General features: G+C 35.4%; 1 long non-coding RNA gene across 1 annotated transcript; it reads left to right on the top strand.

The window, feature by feature from the left end:
- The first annotated feature begins 4,793 nt into the window (after nucleotides 1–4,793).
- Nucleotides 4,794–5,390, top strand: LOC117215070. Its single transcript, XR_004489014.1, has 2 exons — nucleotides 4,794–4,839; nucleotides 5,107–5,390. It is a non-coding gene; the product is annotated as an uncharacterized LOC117215070 (long non-coding RNA).
- Nucleotides 5,391–19,418: the final 14,028 nt, after the last annotated feature.

The raw sequence follows: 19,418 nt of genomic DNA, 5'->3' as shown, positions 1-19,418 counted from the left end.
TGTCTATTCGCTAGGTTTAGAATACTCCACGGAGAAGCGTGTAACGAGTGGTGAAGAACAGAATATCAAGCACAGCTTTCTTTGATGTGGTTGCAACCTAAGGACGTGTACATGCCAAAACCACCCTTCGTTTTCTTACGTTTTCTGATAAGATCTCTAAGACGAAGAAGGGTTAGGAAGAAAACGTTTAATGTAATTAACGAAAAATAATTTTTATTTGATATTTTGAAATTTCATATACAAAATATCACCAAAACGAACCAAATATATTAGAAATATTATAAAACCATTGAAATATTCAATCTTCGAATTGCAAAGAAGATTTAACTACGACACATATTTTTTTTTTTTTAAATAAAAGGTAATTACAGACTTCGTTCAAAGGCCAAGATCGTGAATTTTGCTTGATGCATACATGCATTCTTAATCTCAAAATAATTAGAAAAAGACAGATTTCCATAATTGATACTTCGAACTCTCCAAAACGACTGCTACGCGATCATCAAAAATCAAAGATCTGATAATCGACAGAACGAACCCAATGAAAAATTGAAAGACCAATCGAAATTACGATGAAAACACGGGCAGGAAGAAGAAGAGAAGAGTGGAGAGGAAGCACGTCATCGTTGACGAGAGGAAGAGAAAGCAGAAGAATCGAGGTGGAAAGGAAAGGAATGGGTCCTGCAATCTCTCCTCTCGCTCTCGCCACCCTCCTTAAGGGTGACTCTCAGAGACGTTAACTACCGTGCTATTTGAAGACATTGTCGTCGACCAACGGGACATGCCGCTCGATATATCGATCCTCGAAAATTGTGCCGCGAATAGAATGCTACGTGTTCGCGTCGCTCGTACATCGTGAAGTGGTCGCTCTTCGAGAAGATATATAGACACGCATGAGCACTCTCGCGCGCGCACACGTACACATGTTCACTCACTTTCCCGAAATTATGTATACAATCCCGTCTATAGTCACCGGACACTTACGAACCTTAAATATAAACTTTCCTAAATCAGACTTATCATAGAATATTCAAAGTATAATATATTTTCGTTTTTCCTATAATACACAGGCTTAATGAGTTTCAACGTCATTTAATAATTGAGGGATTCGGAAGAAAAGTAATACAACTGAGGAAATCCGTAGTTTAAGAAAGAAGTTAAATAATTAACTTCCTAAAAAGTATTACGGACACTAACATATACAAGGTGGTTGGTAACTGATGGTACAAGCGAAAAGGGGGTGATTCTACGCGAAAAAAGAAGTCGAAAATATAGAATAAAAATTTTTCGTTTGAGGCTCTGTTTTCGAGAAAATCGACTTTGAATTTTTGCTCGGTACGCGTGCACTTTATCACGTTTCGTTATAACGGATCTCACTGTAGATCGTTGTCTCGATGGAAAAATTAAAAAAAAAAAAAATAAAAAAAAAATTTTTATTCTATATTTTCGACTTCTTTTTTCGCGTAGAATCACCCCCTTTCCGCTTGTACCACCAGTTACCAACCACCCTGTATATAAGTGCGTGGTCTTTACGACACCTGCTGTGAAATATATTTTCATAACGATGTCTCTATTGGTCGTTAACAATGAGATTTAGAAATTTATTGGAAGCCTGAAGTATTAACAATAGAGTATTACCTTTTAGAATCCTCTTGTGTAAAAGATAAAATAGGAAGCGGGAAATATTAAGTGACGAGAAAGAGATAGGTGTCGAAACTCGAGGAGATAGAGCCACCTGCGGTATATCTCACTATAGAAATGCACTTCTCTGCAGGGGTGGCACGACATCAAAAGTGGCCCCGATCGTTATCAATGATTCCCAGAAACTTTGCATTGTTATCAATAGCCTAAAGCACGCTCGTCGTTGTCCCTATCCTGAAGTCATCACTTTATGTTCACCTTTTTAAGAACAAGGTCGTTATTTTTCCTACACAACATTCAAAAAGTGCATCTATTCTGCCTTTTATATGAAACGTTTGAAACATAATAGTTTTAAAATAAGGGAGGAGGGAGATATTATTTCTATCGAAAGACTGTTATTTAGAGTAGAGAATTTAGTATGCATATTAGAAGTAATTGGAACCACCGATGTAAAATACACTTATTCATCAGCGATACATCTCCGTATTTCCGGAAATGTTTTTCATTCGAAGTATTAAATCGTTCTTATTTTTCAGCTTATAGTCAAATAATCATTACATATAACTATTCTCATTAAACGAATGATACTGATATTATCATTAACAGCAGAGGATAATCAAGATCAATGTTCTACCTTAAAATGACACTTCTTTACCACGTGACACGTGAGGAAGAAGCTGTGTTCGCTCTCATTAGTATATACCACCACAATTAACGACATAAGTTTCCTCAGAAATCCTGATACTCTTCGTCTACGTGGAATCGTAATTCACGTTACGATAATGTTTACGAAAATTCCTCCCGATCGAATTTTGTTGATTTACGTATACGTACATTTAATAGGGTAATGTGTAACGTCCATCTTTAAAAATGAATTATTTAATTTTGATGTAATAAAGCGTTATAGGTGTTTTCAACAATGTACGAAGAATTTTTCGTATTTCTTCATGTATAAAACTTTTCTTTCATTTTAGGAACACGAAACAGCTAAAAAGATAAAGGGAGAAAGAAGTTTTATGAAGATCATAAGATCATTGATCTTTTTATAAATGCCAGGGATCCCACAGTTTATTAAAATTATTAATTAAAAGATTACAAACAAATTGTGAACATCCAAAATTAAACACTTTAAGAGAAATTTGATCAAAGAATGTGTACAAAACATGAAATCGCAAAGAAAAGTAGAAATTTAGTATCGTCGTATAATTAATGAATAATACTTAGTCAGGGCGAGTATATTTACTTCTACCTTGACCTCGTGACATTACCTTGAAAATGATAAGAACGAATTCCTTTTCCCTTCACTGATTCTAAGTCGTAGTATCGACCAGCCTCTTTGAAAGACGCGTTTCCACAATGCCTTTCTAATTGTTGAGTGCTGTATGCGATATGGCAACACATTGGCGCAGACGTTGCTACGTCTGGATTCCTTTGAGAATGAAAATTATCAAGAAAAATAAAAAATTCAATGTTGCTTCTACATCCGGATAGTACGATAAATATCTCTTGAAATCGGTACCTTTGTCTTGAAAGATGAGTTTGCATTCTTCCTCCAAAGAGAAACACTGACATTGATTTGATTATCATTTGATTATATGATATTGATTATAGGATTTGCTTTAGTTGTGTCTTTTATATTACATTCGAAACTTAAAACATATTCGGCCATTAGTGTTAGTAATCTCAAAAAAATAAATTTTATTTGTTGGAAATATTTTACTTTGTTTCCGGTTGTGTGGTAGCGTTTCTTTAACATTTAACATTGAGGACCAACGTTAAAACAAGGTTTTATTTGTAAATTCTAAAGTAAATTTCATAGAATATGTTAATAACATCATCGCTTTTGTTTTCACTTTTCAATCTATGGTATTGATAAGTATGATTTATATATGATTCGTAAAGAGCAATGAAATACACCGCACTTTCGAACTCCCCATAAATGTATAAACATCCTAATTACTGTATTAAAGAATATAAACAACCAACTGAATAGCAGCCAGATGTACATGTATTCCCAAAGAGATACTTCCTTTTTGTATATCTTGAAAAACTCCCTTATTTCGCTAGAATAAAACCGATATTGATCGATATTCTTAGGTCTACGGCAATACAATGACAAACATACATGACACATGCCAAAATCAGATATATATTTCGATGCGTCTGGTGACGTCATTTTTCGTAGTACTGACGTCGATACTGCAGCTGGCTGTCGTTAGAAAGGAAAGAGCCGAGAAATGGATTGCTGAAGGAGCGATTCGAGTGGTTCACGGCATTCGGCTATTCCCAGTGGTGTTGCAGGCCCAATGACCTGATTGTCGAGGTAAAAAGAAGCTGCTCTCGATGGTTCGTTACCACGAACCGCCCCTCTCCGTCCCCCGACAGCAGGATCATGTCTGCGGCATTTCCACCAGTAAAAAGTGTCTCGCCGTCTATTGCCACCACTTTCGAATTCATTTTTTCTATTCCTTCGAGACCATTCCATTCGTGTAACTCGCTCACCACTTCTAACAAATTGAGTCGACGAGCATGAATTGAAAATCTTGCACGATACTCGATGATACATGAATAAGGCAGCTTGGATGATTGATTACAGGATATGTGTAACGTTTCAGAAGCACGATACAGCTTTCTTCGGTAGGTGATTTTGTGTCATTGAAAAATACAATGGAATAGTTTGTAAAGTATTATCCTTAAATTTCAGTTTATGAGTATGATAAAATTTTAAGAGTGGGTGTAATCTTGGTTCTGATTTTCGGGAAAATTTCTTACCATGGAAAAGAGAAATGTTATCCGACGCAAATTATTCTTGAAATCTGAATTCTCTTAGCTAGAAGTATTACGGGGACTATTGTTGAAGTAATTACTTCAAGAAAAAGTCTACACTTTTTCTTTTGTATATCCGCGACCTGGAGATCGCTGTTACAAAGAAAATAGAATTTAGTGAAACAAAAAATTCGAAATAAGGAGAAGTCCATATTATTGTACCCTTGAATATAAATTTTATTTTGGCTTACAAGGTCTAGAAACAAAAGAGCTATAAATAGATTTCTGTTGCTGTTTCTTGTAGCCTTCAGCTAGAGCTACAAGATTAACTTTTTGGTAATGTCCTTTTTGCTATAAATATGATATCATAGTTTCTTCTATTGTATTGTAACACTGTAAGAGTGAGGATCTGGATCAGCATACACTATACCTGTACCTATACCTATACTTATACCTATACTTATTTCAATATATTTTCTATTACAAATTCATCCACTCGTTCCTCTATCAGTCAACCTCAACAAGGATTATCTCAAACTTTCAAGCTCATTCTCATATATGAGCTATTAGGAAGCAACTTTGATTAACTTTGTTAATTGAAAAGTATAAAAAAGTCATATTTCTACGGTTTAATACGTCAAAGATAGCAACTTTATCGTTTCTTCCGCATGCTGTTAAACACTTTTTCTTTTGGTGGAGGTTTCCCGATAAGAGGAAGCGATTATCGGAACAAGATCATCCTATTATCGAATTTAAAGATCTATATTTGACTCGCTCGAGGATGAACGCGGGGATGAACGTTTAAAAAATCGAACTCGTTTCAAGTGGCAGAGGTGTTGCCAGCTTCTCTTCGATCACCAACGGCGAAGCATTTACGTCAAAGACTGTATGACGTCACCCAATGAGCTAGAATGTCAGCTAAAAACGTTAAATGTTTAATATATTTTTTTTCTGCAAATAAAAGTCATTTGTCTTCGAAGAAAGGAAAGATCGGTATTGAAATGTTTTGCGTTCTAAAACCTTTCCTTTACAGAGAAAACATAGAGCTGCCCTTTTATATTGGTCGTTTTCGATCTTACTACAAAGAATTACGAAGAATTTCGCATCAAGGGAACGTTGAATAATATCTTCCAAATATCAAGATGTAGAACAAATTTTAAGATTACACGTACTCTATCCCTCGAATGATGATTACAAGTATAATTGCCCTAATTATTTTCACAATTAGAAATTTTTCATTTTATGGTGGCAAACGATAATACTTACCAAAGTAAACATAAATTTCATTCTACCACAGTTTTCCTATTTTCATTTATATTGAAAGTTATACCTTGCATCTCCTTATAGAAATATATTTTCTATAAAATTTTATAAATTAGACATTATCTGTCTTCTAAACGTAGAATGGCAGGTTCTTACAAAGTAATCGCATGAAAAAAGTGTCTGTAAAACCAATGATATCTATCGATTATTAAAATCAATAGTTTAAATAGATCAATAGATCAATAATCAAAAGATCAATAGATTTATATTAAAATCAATCACACTTTGAGAAATACCTGCTCATAAGACATTGTAACTGTGACACGTACCTCTAATTATAAGAAAAAGACTCACAGAACGAGAATACCATAACATCTGCTATCTCCGAAAATATAAAGTTTGTCTTCACCTATAAATAGACAACTGGTACTTAGTGGATTAAGCATCGTGTTTTCAGCTATCCGATCAATAGATCTCTTACGTAATTCATTCTGTTTTCACGATCGTACCATTTTTCTCTTTTAATTATGCACTGCTCAAGTATATCAACTGCGTTGTAATTAATAAATCAAGTATCATTGGGGTCTCTTTAATTGTCACTCTTTGAATTAACAAGGATCAATTTCGTAATATTTCCCTGAAATATTAAGGCATGATCTTCTCATTCTACGGTCGAAGTTCGATCTTGAGGAAAGTAATGAATACATATCCTAACATCCCACGAACGCGAAATCGCTTCTGTCAGTCGACAGCATAAAATGAATATGTATATATTTCTTCGTGTAGGACGTACGTTTTCGTAGTATATTTATATAACTTCATTTCATCTTTATATCAAAGGTAATATCTCAAAATCTGCCAAATGTTTAGAGATTACACGATGTCGATGAACGAAACAATGACCATTATTATATCAGAAGGAGCTTTCTCCTTTTAATCAATTAAAGTTTGATCGAATTGGTGAACAATAATCCAGATGAATATTTATAGATGAATGGACAAATTATCACAAGGTAAACACCGAGGTAGCAGTGCCTCGTTCGTGTTCCGTTAGATCTAACAACAATACTACGGACGCAGTTCATACCGAAATTAAGCCTCGAGTATGAAAATTGAACGATCATTGAAATAATGATTGACATGTAACGTCGCCCAGAAGCCAAGAATCCCGCCGACCTCAGGATATGCATATAACACCTGGTCATGCGATAGCAGTGAGAATAGACAGTAGCCGGATTCCCACCCGTGAGATATATGAATCATAGTGAGGAGGTAAAGATCCCAGTCCTTTAGTCAGTAAATCAGTCTGTATTTTGCTATTGAAGTGTAACTTCGCCTTGTGAATAAAGTATACGAACGGGCTATTGTTCATTCTCCTTTTTTTTATATTATATATATTACCTCGTCATTTATTACGTGACAGACACAACGACGATCAAAAAGGCGATCATTGATGTAACGACGATCGATCGATGTTACGATATTTAACGAAGCAAATATTATCGATGAACGTTGACACATAGCATGGTCAAAGAAGATTAGGGAGAATGGGTTGGAAGATCCTGCGGTCGAGTGTAAGTACACGATGACACACGTCGTGCCATCGGTAGTGTTTTTGCGATGTCAGCTGAGGTACTCTTGGCCAAGGCACATTGAGAAGTACGGTCGGATGTGGAGGAACACCGGTCGGGCTTAGCTTGCCGTTGGAGAAGCGTTTCGAGGCAGCTGGAGACGATGCACGATAAGCACGCCCGTTCCTCTTTCTTCTGACCTCACGCCGTTTTTCATCCCCCTCCCTCACCCCGCCCAGCCGAAACTCTACCCCGCCGACCGCCTGTCTATTATTTTCGACCGATTGCCAATTGTCGTGCAACTGCCGACGTAGCTGCTCCTGCTGGAGAATTCTGGTTCGCCGGAGAGTAAGGTAACAGGACTCCTGGAACTATCGTTGCCACTCGATCCTCCAATTTTCGCTTTTCGTCGCTCAACATTCTATCTTTTTTCCTCTCTCTCTCTCTCTCTCTCTCTCTTTGATTTCATTCAGTGACGTACCTGAAGTGGATTTTAGAAGAGACAGATCTATACAGTGGCTATAAAAAGTACCTTTTCACCATTATATTTTTCATATATTCTAGCATTTACATACTAATTGTTTAAACCGTCTACCAAATTTCGTATCGATAGTACTCTTATGACTACAAAAATTTATGCATTACGAAAGTATACAGAACTCGATAAAAAATAATGCTTCATGAAAGAAACGTATATGTAAATACTTTTTGTAGCTACTGCATTTTTAAGAGAATAGGTCTTCCGATGATGGTATACGGGTACAATTATTAGGCGTGTGATAGAGATAACGTTATGAGATTGCATGGTTGATACAAAGTATCGTAATCGCTTTGTTTCGTTCTATGTGTAATATGTTGAATATTCTGTTGATTTGTTCCCTATGGATTGCTTTGCGACTATATCTCAATCTTTATACAGAACATGCTCTCTTTGTCAAAATTAAGGTACTATAAGTAATTGTTGACACTGAAATACAAGACTGATCGTGGTAATTTACTAGAGAATTATGACATACCAATTATCGGAACTACTTAAAGGAAAACATTTCGGAGAAAAGCAATAATTGATCGACGATCGAATTAATAATCGGCGATGGCCGATGACGCGCAAGATCACCCCGTTTTCTCGAGATTTCGAGGTCGATCACGTCCTCGTCCCAGAAACCCAGGGATGAGGATGCACTCTCCGTTTATCCCACGGAAAACGGCATACTCGGCTACTTGAATTAATTATTTCGGTGCGTCAAACATTTGACATTTTTTTAAGTGCTTATGCTTGTGAGCTTACATAATCAACAGAAACAATCTCGTAATAGTGATTCAACTTTTTCTATCATAATCTGTCTGTGCTTAAATCTTTCAAGTTCGTTGGTTATGCTACCATTTTTCATTTATTTTATTTTCGGTTTAAGCATATCAAAATATATTTTTGTCAAATTTATATTTCACAATGAAATAGTAAATGTCCTATCAATCATGCAAAACGATAAAAATGATAACAATCGAGGTCACGCGTTAAATTTTTTTAACCATTTTTTATTACCTGTAACTATGTTCTCGGGTGTCTTCGCGATATAAGCTTCCTGAAAAGACGTGTTTCAAAAATGGAAAGTTCGTGCTTATCGTAAGTTCGGTAAAGAAAAAAGAAATGCTTGATAATAGTAAATGCTTTAATACATACTTATCTTAAATAAAGTATTCGTATCTGAAATTGAACGAGAGCACTTAGTGTGAAGACCTGGAAATAGTGACACGAAATAAACAGACAATAAAAGTCCAAGCACACGACAACCCTGTTCAGCCTTAAGGATTTATAAAACACAATTTGCGCGCAATACAATCAGTTCATCCGACAAATTTATCGTGAAATTTCGATAATATTAACATCTAGAAAAAATAACAGAAATAAAAAGAATTCGCACTTCCTTCTTTCCTGTCTTCATTTTTAACCATTTTTAACACGATTCGATTTAGACTCGATCTTCCGAATATGCTTGTACAATTAGGAAAAAGATTGATGAATTCGTAAAAATTGTCCTCGTACAAATAGTCTCACGTGTTTGATTAAGCAGCCTACCCGTCTCTGAAACGAAATTACGAATGTTTGTCCGTAACATCCATTCTTCTTCCACTATTTCTGTCTCATTGCAACGAACTATCTCAGTTCGTTATACCGAAAGATAAATATTTCCACGAACATCGAGTGTGATTGTGTCTTACGCAATTGTACCATTAAAAAAGTGTACGTGACCCTTCCAGATTTGAAAAACCTGATCAACATCGATACGATGATCGAGGGAATATCGTTCAAAAATTCCAGCATAATTGCGAGTGTTTATATATTTATAGGAAATTTAAAGATAAAAAAATACACACAATATACAAAAATGTATAAAATATTCAAAGTAAGGTATTCGTTATGATATAATAACTTCTTTATGATATTACTTTCCATTTCTTTAGTTACGTTCGTGTATTATATAAACATTTGCCCTCTAATAGTTAGATAAATGAAATTCTCCTTGTGTATAATGGACACAGTATGAAATTTATACTGAAAAGCAAACAAAAGATAACAGTACAATAGGTTACTATACGTATGATAGTCTGATGGTCCGATCTACCGAACAAATCTCAGGTGAAGATTCATGTCTGGAAGAATCGATAGACAAAATTATAACTTGCAGCGATGGTGCTAACAAACATTTATATTATCATACAAAGAAATGCGTATATTGTATTCTTAAATGTGTAAAACCAAAAAATTGACCGTCCAAGTGAAGATCCCCGTTTTCTTCTTGACTTTATCTTTGTACTCTGCAAGCGTATTACTATTATTAATTTGGTAACTCGTGTGTATTGAACGCTTCCTCCAAACATCGACATTCGTACCACCAAAAGACATGGAAATGCACGTTGATTTTAAACGACTCAAAATCTTAATTTTTGCTTCAAGTATTTAAAGACGTTGATTTACAAGGGGAGGCAATTCGTCGATTGGTAGTACGAAAGATAAAAGCATACAGTGAATCTATTGAATTTCATACATACACATATCTGCTTGAGATTTAATTCCTGTGACTTACGACACACTGAATCGAAGTATTCGCTTAATAAACTTACTTTATCACGGCACAGCGTTATAAATGATCGTTAGCATTACGTTTGTGGAAACACAGAAATATCGATTACCTCGTGATATACAGTATGGACCGAATGTATAATGGAATAAGAAAGAAGGAATGTTTTTGATAAAATCTATTGAATATGGTAATATTTGAGGAAAATTATCTCCCAAAATCGTAAGCTAAGTTGAATTTTTGTTAAATTTCAAAGTCTAGAAATCAATTCTATAAACAGTACTATTATCGACAGGAAGATTTTCTTTCGTTTTTCACGAGAGACACGATCTTATCCTTTCGACTCTATTGCCGTTTCTCAGTCCATTCTGTATAGCTTTTCTGAAACTTCCAATAAATTTCTACTAAACACAAAATATTTGTCGATCGTTGGCACTTTTTAGAGGTAACATTAAAGAAATGCGGAATGGAATCAAGCCAAGAAACGCATACCATTTTCTTTGCAACCTCTCGAAATGCAATCCGTCGATAAAAATTAAATGTGAAAATCGCTAAAAAAGAAAGGTGAACGGAACATGTATTAAATTTCGAAGAAATCATTGGTGGACATGCTACGGCAAAATAGCTGTTCATCATTCTCTTCATCGGATAAAAGCCACGCTGCAAGCGAAGTCGAGAAGCATTCGAGAATATCAAGCTCGTTCCTTCATGCGCTTATATGCCACTAAGAAAAGTCCGACAATATTCGAACAAACGGATAAGTTAGAACAAAAACGTTGAACAAAATACGAGGAATATTCAAACACATTCCGTTTTGTTTCGCTAAAACGTCAATGCTTAAAACCTTCGTTCGTTAACACAAGTCGCAAAAATCCTCGCGATCTCACGTAAAAGTTTTATAAAAATAATTATTGTCCTCGTAAGTTTTAATTTCTCGCGTCTAATTAGCGAAGATCTCCCGGAATTTCTGCTCGATACGTCCAATTAAAGAAGCAAAAAGAATAATATCGACTCAAAAATCTGAGAATCTCGCGTAATAGGTCAGTCGCAGAAAGCCTATGAATGGGAACTTATATGAGAAACGGCTACACTTACTTATATAACTCTCTTAAAGCTCTCTATTAGATTAACACGTCCAGTATCCGAGATTTAACTTGATTGAAACTAGCCCTTGCGTCAGAAATATGGGTCGTTCAGAAGACACGTTGGTCAATCCCATAAATCGAAAAGTGATGCTATTACAAATATGCATCATTTGTTTCTCGGGAATTAAATATTAAGCGCGTACTTATGTAATGATATTGAGAAAGTAACATAAAATAGAGTTAATTAATTAATTTGGTTTCTCAGATTCATATATTATTTGAAATTTCATACATCCTTGTATATGGCGTATATCATAACTTATTATTAACGAATTATGAACGTGTTAATCGTTAGTAAAATGCGGATATTTATGCATTTATCAGAAATATGAATGATGCAAAAATGTACAAGAACAAATGCAAATTCTAAAAAAATCAAAAGTATGATGCATATTGTTGCATTTAAAAAATAGAACATTATTTCATTCGAGTTGAAATTGTTTGTCTGTATCTGTAAAGACATGAATCTGCATAAAGATCCGCGGCGTAATCGTTAGCTATTAGCTATAGATTTCGATCGGCCGATCTCTTGACAGAACGTTCACGTGACCCGGATACGATATTAGACAATATAATTCAATGACCGTCATTGTGTGACTTGCTAATGTGCATCGCGTATCGGAGCTTGCGAACTCGCTTATGATCCCTATAAAAATGAATCTCTCAACGACATGAGACGACGTTTTAGAAAGTAAAAGGTAGAAAAATATATTGCATACGCCGCTTTACCCGTTTCTCTGTGATCTCGTGCCGCGAGCAGATGTGTCCTTGGAAAGCTTTCATTCTGCGTCCTCTGTATTCTTCTATTTTTCACCTCTGACACTTCGTTCACCCACCGCGGATACACGCTGAGCTTTGTAGAAACTTACGGTAAAAGGGGAATGCGAATTTTTTAACAGTCTCTACGAAGCTTTCTACGTTCTCTTATCGTGTTTTTCTCATCACATCGTTCAATCCGTCGAATTTTCAACGTTTCACACGACGCTCTTTCGCGTTATACTGGCTCTGAAATATCGATGGACCCCTTTCGCTTATGCACCGCTTCCGGAGATTTTATTTTCTATTTGTACTTTACAGTTTACACTACCACTATCGATCGAACATTCTTCGATTATACTTTATTCTTTAACGATGCTAATTTATACTGAAACCACATAAATACAAGAAAATCGGTACATAGAAGTGGATTATTATTCGTGTATGATAAACATAACTGTTTATAACTTATAAGTTTATAACTGCTAAATAGAAATTGTGCCCTTTTGATATATAATTTTGTCAGAATTGCTCTTTAGTTTGTCGAATTTGGAAATATAAAGTGGTATGAGATGCATTGATCTTGGCACAGTATCCTGGGATAAGACACCAGTGCTGATAGATTATTCTAGTATAAGATATGTTATCGCTTATTATTACACAGTAGACAGCAAACAGAAAAGAAAATCTGCAACTTTCGATTCAACTAGCCGCATCAACGATAAAAGTTATTTACCAAAAGGATACAATTTACAGCAAGATCGTATAATTTGCCTACGATAATCCAGATATTAATGCAAGAAATGAAACTATTCTTTTTCTAGATTACACTTTTCTATAACCAATGAGAAAAATCAAAACGAAGAGTACGGGGTCCATCGCGCTGCAACACGGTAATAAACTCTTCCCAACAGACAGAGCACCACTTTCATTCTACGCGACTACGACACATTCGAATAAAAAACCTCGCTTATTAGATAAACTCCTTCCACTGTTGCTTCTTCGCAAAACTTCTCCTTGGTCCTTTTCTCTCTACTTTTCGAATCATTCCAAAATTTGAATCTTTTCGTTAAACGTCACGCTTGCAGTAAAAGCAACACTCGAAGGGTCATCGTGGCTGATCAACTTCGTGCTACATTGCTTTCTCGAGTCCGGAAGATGCAGATCGCGAGCACGATTTCTGAATAATTTGTTCCTTTACTGTTATATCGTTTCTTTTTTGCACGAACCTGAAAAGAAGCGGCCACCGAATCGTTTCGTTGTCGAATAATCGACCGAAACACCGAAAGAGGACGAGAGATTCGCTTTCGCTAGCACACTCTTGTCGTTCTTTCAGAACCAAGGAAACTTTGTTAAACCCTTGTGTCCTGTCAGAGCGAATTCTGAAAACGTTATGCAGTGATTCTTTCCGTTTTTCTTGTTTTTTTTTTTTTTTTTGCCATTTCTTCTTTTTATTCGGCGGTTTTTTCTTTATCTTTCAGACGTGCTACACATTTACAAACGCGCTCTCGATTTGGACTTTTACACGACTTTTACAGGTGGATCGATGTAAAAAAAGGGAATGGTTTCAAAAGAATCGAAGGAAATCGACAGATAGAGAAAGATACACGGCTCTTTCGTTTCTGGCCGTTCGCACGATACAGCATTCTCCGCATTCTTTCGCATAAAAGCAACTCGACCATTCGTGTATAAACTGATCTCGTTTGTACAAATGTGTGACTACACTCTGTTTTCATTGTTTCTTATCTTTTTTTGCTTTTTTTCTTTTTTTCCCACTGTTCAACAATTTTTCTCGGTGTTTTTTCTTTTCTTTTTTCCTTTTTTATAAAATGTCTCAGTTTCCTTTACTTTTTTTTCTTACTTCCTCTTTTAAATATTCGTACTAAAAATTGGTCATCGAACGATACGAGAGGCAGTCATTGGATCTTCTCTTGGATACAAAATCCTCAAATGTAACAAGAAAAATCGAAAAAAATTGAAAAGCAATTGAAAGTTAAAGCAAGAGAAAAATTTGTATAAACGTTCATGAGGTTACTATCAATCCTCAAAATGATCAGAGAAAGAAACGAGAGGAACCTCTTTGTAATAGAAAAAATGCGCCATGACTGCAACTCGTATAGTGGCATGAAACTAAAAGATTTGAACGATAACCGTAACACGTCCCAATACCCTCACATTTGGCGCGTACAAAGGCTAAAATTGTTATCAATAAAAGAAGAAATGCATTGATTAAAAGATCGAAGAACATTTTTCAAGCTCCGTAATAAGCAGCAAATCTCGTTATATATGTATAGTGATAACAATCGAATCTCGCGCTTACGCTTAAAGAGTATAAAATGCAATTATATCCTTTTTTTTTTGTTTGCTTTACCACTGGAAGTAGAATATTTTTTTCTTTTTTGCTTACATTCGTCATTCGGTGGTTACCAAAAGCTACGTAATATACGAAGATACGATTAAAAACGGTCGGTTATCATGCGTAATTACCCTTATGATATAAAACTTTCAAAAAAGGAAAGAAAAGAAAGATTTAGCGATTTTATATCACCTCGCATATTTTTTTTTTTGCTTTTTCTTTTTTTTTTCTCTTAGTGTTCTAGAACAGCATGTGCCATTCAAGAACGAACAAAAATAACGCTGTTTGCTCCTATGCCACTGAATTTTGTACAATCTTATATGATGCACTGACCGAAGCGTTTCATGGCCAGAAAGAAGAAACAAATTTATTCGACTCCGTTTATCACTTTCCTTTCGACTTCTACGCATATCTAATATCGTACGAAAATAGAATACTTCACGCGTTGTAAAATTGATATCGTGTCTCGTGTAAGCAGACTTTTTTCTTCTACACCTGGGATTCTCAAACTATCATAATTTCCAGCACGATTGCAGAATATTTTTACAGAAAATTGTTCACCACCGAAATTATTTTCATAGGAAATTTTGTCATCACAATTTTCAGCATTTATTTATTTCAGTATTACTCTGAGTTTTATATGACTGTAACACTGAGTTTTTTTTATAAATAAATGAAGTGATCTTAGAATGCCTTTTTATACGAATGTAACGAAGGATCGCAGATATTTGAATTATTATAAAGAAGAATAATAACTCAGTTTCGGAAACCCCGTTGTAAGTCTTTCGCATAGTGCTCATCTTTTTCTTTAACTCACTCGATACTATAACAGTCATCAATTATTTATTATATAAAATAAAATTAGCCTGAAGAAAATATCGTCCTTCATCGAAACAAGAAACATACTCATGAATGTAATGGATACATTTTTTTAATTATCATGGTCTGTTCTTTATCAATAAACGTGTTAACAAATTCTATGGTCAATTCCATTCCAGTCGCTAAAGGATCGATCGAATTAACAGATCTATCAGAACAGTTAAAAGTTCGAGCAAGATACGTACCTATATATTAGGTCATCCCATAAGTTCGTGCCGACTTTTGTGTATACATTTCATGTGTCGATTTATAAACATACGGCGATAAGGAGCCAATGCACTTGAGTTTAGGTGATCGAGAACAGGCTAGAGCAGATTTTCGGGAGTATAAGATCGTAATATAGCGAACACGGTGACTTCTAACAGTAAAAAATCATGAGTGAAATGCGTATCCATTTTCGACATCTCATGTTATATGAATTTCAGAAAGGAAGTTCTGTAACAATTGCCACGAAAAACATATGTGCTGTTTACGGAGAAAATGCGCTTTCATCTCGCACCTGTAGGAAGTGATTCCAACGTTTTAGAGCTGGGAATTTCTGTTTAGAAGACGAGTAACGCTCCGGGCGTCCTCCTCAGACAGACGAAGATAAAATTCGGGATCTTGTTGAAAAATCACGAAGTTTGACAGTTCAAGAGATGTCAAATGTTCTGAAAATACCTAAGACAACGATTCATAGGTGTTTAAAAAAATGGGGATGGTGTCAAAGTTGAACGTTTGGGTGCCCCATGAACTTACGGAACGGAACCGTCTTGAACGAACGACAGCGTGCATGTCATTACTTGCGCGTAATAAACATGAGCCATTCCTTAAACGCCTGGTAACTGGTGATGAAAAGTGGATACTTTACGAAATCCCTGAACGGAAACGTAGCTGGTCCCAACGAAATCAGCCACCTCAACGCTGTGCAAAACCAAGGTTACATCCATGTAAAGTTCTTTTGTGTGTATGGTGGGATTATAAAGGAATACTCTATTTTGAACTTTTATCTAGTGGTGATACCATTAATGCAGACAAATATTGCACTCAGTTAGAAAAATTAAGGGAAGCACTAGCTGAAAAACGACCAGATTTAGTGAATAGGAACAACGTTATCTTCCATCACGACAACGCTATTGTCACGAAAAGCGTTACAAAAAATTGTTTGAATTTAATTGGGAAATTTTACCACATTCCCCATATTCCCCAGGCATTGCCCAATCTGATTACCACCTATTCAGAGCATTACAACACTTTTTAGTAGGTAAAAAATTTGAAAATATTGACATTCTCAAAAATAGCTTAGAAAATTATTTTAAAGAAAAACAAGAGAACTTTTATCGAGACGGAATAATGGCCCTACCAGAAAAATGGGAAGAAGTTGTACAACGAGAGGGGGATTACATTTTTTCATGAAAATGAAAGATATGTAAACAATCTTAACATATATAACCGCTCGAAAAACGGCACGAACTTATGGGATGACCTAATAAAACCCCGTGGAATATTTTCACGATAATCGCTTGAACCTTTCCTGGTATCGTTGACCATAGATGAGTACTTCTGTTCCAATCTAACGGTACAAGTCAACGAATTAATCCATTAAAAAGATAGAAAAATACGGAAACCCCAATTTTAATGAGAAAGCGATCAACGTATATAAATAAGTAAAATTCTAAACCCTAGTTGCATCTTATCTAAGTGTTAAAAATTACCCTCGAAGTTTCTTCTTTCCAAGCGAACGCCTCGGTCGACTCGCGTTTTCTCTATAGTCCCTCTAAGAAAGTTCGAGGTAAAAAGAAATTTGGTTACCGCGCGAGTGTCGCGTGTAGATTTTTTGGGAGAGGGAAGAGAAAGCTCACAGAAATGGCACAGCGGTATACTTCCTTTTGTTGTTTCTTTAGTTATCCTTTTCCTTTTTATCTCCGCAAGTCCCCGGCTTGTTTGAGCAGAAAATCGGAATTACTTGCAGTGGCACAGAGCCAGTAACGATTCTCGTACGATTTATCTGAGACAGCGCAACCATTTCGGTAACAGGGCTGCGCATCTCAAATAATCTCAAATGGATCCGCTACTATCACCAGGAAAGACCATCATGTTTTCAGCACCATAGGAAGGTGTTGGCGAACCCCTTGCATCCAGGGAAGCTCTGCTTGCCGAACTAAAGCTACTCGAACTTAGGTCCTCGTAACTGGCAACCGATTGGCTACCACCTGCAACAGATAAAACCAATTTTTTTTTTCACGTCTTCATATCGATTGATTTTCCGGCCATACATTTGCTGATTTATATGTTTCGCCTAAACATTCATTTTTATCATTCTAAAATATTTAGAAACACCGATCACCGGCGACTACCGTAGCAATCAACGTGTTAAAGAATGTTGGAGTTGTATTTCGTATATAATGGAAGATCTCAATTTGTTAAACAGGAAACAATAAGAAAATTCGTAATTATCATTTTATTAAAATCAATTTTCTGAGATCTATTTTCGTAATCGTAGTTCTATCGTTTATTCGTTAGTGGATTTTTACTTACTAGAATTCAAATTTTATCTCATGTAATATCACGATTAACGTGTATTTTGTACATGCTTGCTTTAGATAACTAATCGACACACACACGCACACAGTGTGTTTACATTCAAAATTGAATTACGGATTCTCGAATTTCTTCTTACCAATGGTGACACAAAAATCAGGAAAGACAAAATTGTTGTATGCTGAAAAGCGGATAGCTTCCGAAAATGAAGCAGACTAAGCGTGGGTGTGACGCTAATATTTTTATTTCTGTCGTATTCTTCTGTGCTCTCCCCTATTATAAATCTAGTAATATCGAATTGCTCCTTTTCGTAAATAAAGATTCTGCGTATCAGTTTATCTTTGTTATACTTCTCTTTTTGTTCACAATTATCTTTAAAAACAATTACATACATACATATATGCATGTGTATCGTGCACTTTACATTACAATAAATCTTTTCCCCGGGCATTCGAATCTCAACCTCAACTATTCGGCTGTCAACAACGAATGAAAACGATAGCGTCGCATTTTTCGTTTTTTCCACATTCCTTCTTTTTTACATTCTCACATACGATCCGTGTATTCACGTACGATGAAACTGACCGTTAGATTGGGATTAGGTAAAAATATACAATAAAATCGCTAGACGCATTAAATACGCAATAGATACAATTCAATCATATGATTTCTCTTTAGCGTGAAAATTTGTCTGAATCGCTATTGATCGTCTAATGGATCGTAGGATATTTAGAACAGGTTGAAACATTAATCACTGTTATCACGATTAATCCTAAAACTACCAGAATGATCAAAATTAGCAATTCGTATTCTTTTTATAGAAATTTTGTAAATTCATTAGCGTGCCTGTTTGTTTTCTCTTTGACACAAATTTTATATTTTAGTCTTAGGTAATTCTGGTGTTGATCTTTATCGTTTATTGTGCTCTGTAATATAGCAATCTATTGAAATGGGATATAATTTTATGAGGAAGAACAGATTTACATGTGACTTAATGCAAACTACTTTCTAGCATGTTTCGCATCTTATCTTATTATCTTAAATTTTCATAAATATTTGCGCAGTGATCAATGTCCTGTCCTATGTCGCAGAAAAATTTTCCTCTTTTCTTTACGATTCCTGTATCAACAAAGTAAATACATTCGTGACAGAAATTTACAAATTTTCTACGAACATTGGGCATTAACTTTAAATTATCACACAACGTTCAAATCTCTTATTGTTAGTCGTTTGTCATTCGCAAAACACAGGTTTCTCAATCACATAAAACTCGCTTGATAAGTCTAATTCGCAAGTTATAACGGAAATAATATTCGAATACATGTAATCCAGTAATTATCTAAAGATTCATCACACGTGATCGTAATGCAAGAACCACACAGTATCTACGCGGATGCTCGCTTTTCTCGCGAAAGGTTATTAAACTAAGTACTTCGTCGAA

This window comes from Bombus bifarius, unplaced genomic scaffold (assembly GCF_011952205.1).
Source record: "Bombus bifarius isolate JDL3187 unplaced genomic scaffold, Bbif_JDL3187 scf7180000009343, whole genome shotgun sequence".
Classification (NCBI taxonomy): Eukaryota; Metazoa; Arthropoda; class Insecta; order Hymenoptera; family Apidae; genus Bombus; species Bombus bifarius.
The sequence above is the reverse complement of the archived record's forward strand: the minus strand, read 5'-3'. Positions and strand labels throughout refer to the sequence as shown.